Here is a 4084-nt window from a genome sequence, read left to right on the forward strand (position 1 = left end):
GGCAGCGGAAAAATATGTCATCAATGCACTTCAAAATCAAATTTACTGGTCACATACACATATTTAGCAGATGTTATTGTGAGTGTAGTGAAATGCTTGTAAATAGCGAATGGAGGACGCTTTTCCCATCAGGTAAGCTATACTCCTGTTGCAAAGACAAGCCAAGTGCTTCATATTAGGAAAGTTGAAAAATAAATATAGTAGGCCTAGTCTATAGTTTGATGGGATCCTCCTCTTTTTAATAGAGGCCATCACTCTGTTCTCACGCAATTCCATAGCCTATTGAAATGTTGCGCAACATGACCTGATGAGCTCTCATGGAGTGTTTGATTAGATTAGTACTGGATGTCAAAGTGACTAGTGGGACAATAGAGTGCTGAGTACCAGGCTGTTAGTAAGTTTGGTAGGCTACTAATGACCATCCGCAGCATCAGAGCTTGAGAAGCTAATCACCTAAAACGGTCACGTGGAATTTGACTGCCATCATGACTCTGGTGTGGAGGTATACTGTCAACAGCACTAGGCGAGAGTCATGCATCTACTTCGATAGACAGTATTCATTTCACGGACTCACCTGCTCAATGCTGACAGCTTTGGTGATAATATCCTTCACCCTGTCCTCGTGGTTTCTTCACTATGTAGCTGTACAACAGACAGGCAGGGATTACAGTGCAGGCCCTGAAGATACAAACACACATTAAAAGATCAATACTCTATAGTGACACTTATATTGGCAGGGAGGTAAATAAATCTTAGCTATTTGCTACTTTTTCTAATCAAATAACAGCAAAATGTTGAGACTTCACTGGAAAATGTTTGTGCTGCATCCAAGATGTATCTTAGATGTCCTGAAAAGAGACTAAAACTGGACTGTTCAACCAGTCCAAGAGGGACCCCAAACACTTTGTGTTTATGTTACCTACCCGGCTATTAATTACACTCACCTCTGGGAGGTGTAAATGACTTCCGATTAGAAGGGAACAACTAAAAGAGCCAGTGGAACTGGTTTGGAGGTTCAGAGTTGAAAGGACACAGAGTATCTAACCTCGTCTCTGCTGATGAGCTCGTTGGAGTAGGTGAGCCCAGGCATCAGGCCTCTTCTTCAACCAATAAATAGCAGCGAACGACCCTGAGAAGAAGATGCCCTCCACTGCAGCGAACGCTGCAATCCGCTCCCCCAGAAGAATTCAAACATGGGTGAATGGTTTAATTAAAAAAATGGCAGCATTACATTTTTTTTTTTGTATAAATGGCAGCGAAGGCTGAATTATTAAACTAAGAATGAACGACAAAATAACTATCCAACGACACAAATGAAACATTTCCATGTCCTGTTACTGTTACTATAGCAATGAGGACCGCCATGTCCCCAGCCATGCATTGGGTGGACACTCACACATAGTGAATGAGGATCATGTCCTAGCCATGCATTGGGTGGACACCGTTACTATAGCAACGCAGGATCATGTCCTAGCCATGTATTGGGTGGACACTGTTACTATAGCAATGAGGATCATGTCCTAGCCATGTGCATTGGGTGAACACTGTTACTATAGCAATGAGGATGTTACAGCTGTGAGACTGTTCCTTTTTCAAGAACTCACCCAGTGGATTTGGTGTCAGAGATCCACTGGACGCCCAGTCTGCTTTCCTTCTCACACACGGCATAGTCTGAATGGCATTGAACAAATGCTCCCTGTACAGACAAGGAGAACAGGTGTAGAACATTTGTGCCTGTAGATCAAAACATGCACCAACCAAACCCTCCTCAAGTCTACTATCATCTTTTCACCACAATAATCTCAACTGACAAAATAGGCTTCATATGCCACCTGGTGAGGATATCAGGGCCTGTGTTCATAATGCATAACACAGGAGGAGTGCTGATCTAGGATCAGTGTTGCCCTTTGGATCATAATGAATAAGGTTACATGGACAGGGAAGACCTGATCCTAGATCACTACACCTACTCTGAGATGCTTCATGATGTGGTCCTCAGAGTCCCTGATGTAAGTATTGATGAGCATGCCATACATCTCATTAGAGTATAGTCACGTACCTCTCCTCAGAGTCCCTGATGTAAGTATTGATGAGCATGCCATACATCTCATTAGAGTATAGTCACGTACCTCTCCTCAGAGTCCCTGATGTAAGTGTTGATGAGCATGCCATACATCTCATTAGACTATAGTCACGTACCTCTCCTCAGAGTCCCTGATGTAAGTGTTGATGAGCATGCCATACATCTCAGAATGGATGTTCTCTATGAGGATCTGGAACCCATAGAAGGATCGGGCCTCTGGAAGCTGTACCTCCTGACTAAACCTCTGGACCTGAGGGATGGATAACAGTGGGTCGGCAGCATAGCCTAGTGGTTAGAGCGTTGGATTAGTAACCGAAGGTTGCAAGATCAAGAGTAAAAATCTGTCGTTCTGCCACTGAACAGGCAGTTAACCCACTGTTCCTAGGCAGTCATTGAAAATAAATGTGTTCTTAACTGACTTGCCGAGTTAAATAAAGGATAAAAGGATGAAGGATGAATAGGCTGGGGTGATAATACAGAATAATACAGTACAATACAGAACAATACAGAATAATACAGTATAATACAGAATAATACAGTACTACTGTATAGCTACACCAACAACAAATAGGCTGGGGTGAGAATACAGAATAATACAGTATAATATTGTATAGCTACATCAACAACAAATAGGCTGGGGTGAGAATACAGTATAATACAGAATAATACAGTATAATACAGTACTACTGTATAGCTACATCAACAACAAATAGGCTGGGGTGAGAATACAGTATAATACAGAATAATACAGTATAATACAGTATAATACAGTACTACTGTATAGCTACATCAACAACAAATAGGCTGGGGTGAGAATACAGAATAATACAGTATAATATTGTATAGCTACATCAACAACAAATAGACTGGGGTGAGAATACAGAATAATACAGAATAATACAGTATAATACATTACTACTGTATAGCTACATCAACAACAAATAGGCTGGGGTGAGAATACAGTATAATACAGAATAATACAGTATAATACAGTACTACTGTATAGCTACATCAACAACAAATAGGCTGGGGTGAGAATACAGTATAATACAGAATAATACAGTACTACTGTATAGCTACATCAACAACAAATGGACTGGGGTGAGAATACAGTACAATACAGAATAATACAGTACTACTGTATAGCTACATCAACAACAAATGGGCTGGGGTGAGAATACAGTACAATACAGAATAATACAGTACTACTGTATAGCTACATCAACAACAAATGGGCTGGGGTGAGAATACAGTATAATACAGTATAATACAGTACTACTGTATAGCTACATCAACAACAAATAGGCTGGGGTGAGAATACAGTATAATACAGTATAATACAGTATAATACAGTATAATACAGTATAATACAGTACTACTGTATAGCTACATCAACAACAAATAGACTGGGGTGAGAATACATTATAACAGACCAGGGTTCCTAACGCCCTACAGACCAGGGTTCCTAACGCCCTACAGACCAGGGTTCCTAACGCCCTACAGACCAGGGTTCCTAACGCCCTACAGACCAGGGTTCCTAACGCCCTACAGACCAGGGTTCCTAACGCCCTACAGACCAGGGTTCCTAACGCCCTACAGACCAGGGTTCCTAACGCCCTACAGACCAGGGCTCCTAACGCCCTACAGACCAGGGCTCCTTGTCCCTACAGACCAGGGTTCCTAACGCCCTACAGACCAGGGTTCCTAACGCCCTACAGACCAGGGTTCCTAACGCCCTACAGACCAGGGTTCCTAACGCCCTACAGACCAGGGTTCCTAACGCCCTACAGACCAGGGTTCCTACCGCCCTACAGACCAGGGTTCCTAACGCCCTACAGACCAGGGTTCCTAACGCCCTACAGACCAGGGTTCCTAACGCCCTACAGACCAGGGTTCTAACGCCCTACAGACCCAGGGTTCCTAACGCCCTACAGACCAGGGTTCCTACCGCCCTACAGACCAGGGTTCCTAACGCCCTACAGACCAGGGTTCCTAACGCCC

The 4084-nt window shown here is 43.0% G+C and overlaps 1 pseudogene; it reads right to left on the reverse strand.

The window, feature by feature from the left end:
- Positions 1-574: 574 nt before the first annotated feature.
- LOC124030587 lies at positions 575-2372 on the reverse strand (annotated as a pseudogene).
- Positions 2373-4084: the final 1712 nt, after the last annotated feature.

The sequence above is a fragment of the Oncorhynchus gorbuscha genome, unplaced genomic scaffold (assembly GCF_021184085.1).
Source record: "Oncorhynchus gorbuscha isolate QuinsamMale2020 ecotype Even-year unplaced genomic scaffold, OgorEven_v1.0 Un_scaffold_12766, whole genome shotgun sequence".
Lineage (NCBI taxonomy): Eukaryota > Metazoa > Chordata > Actinopteri > Salmoniformes > Salmonidae > Oncorhynchus > Oncorhynchus gorbuscha.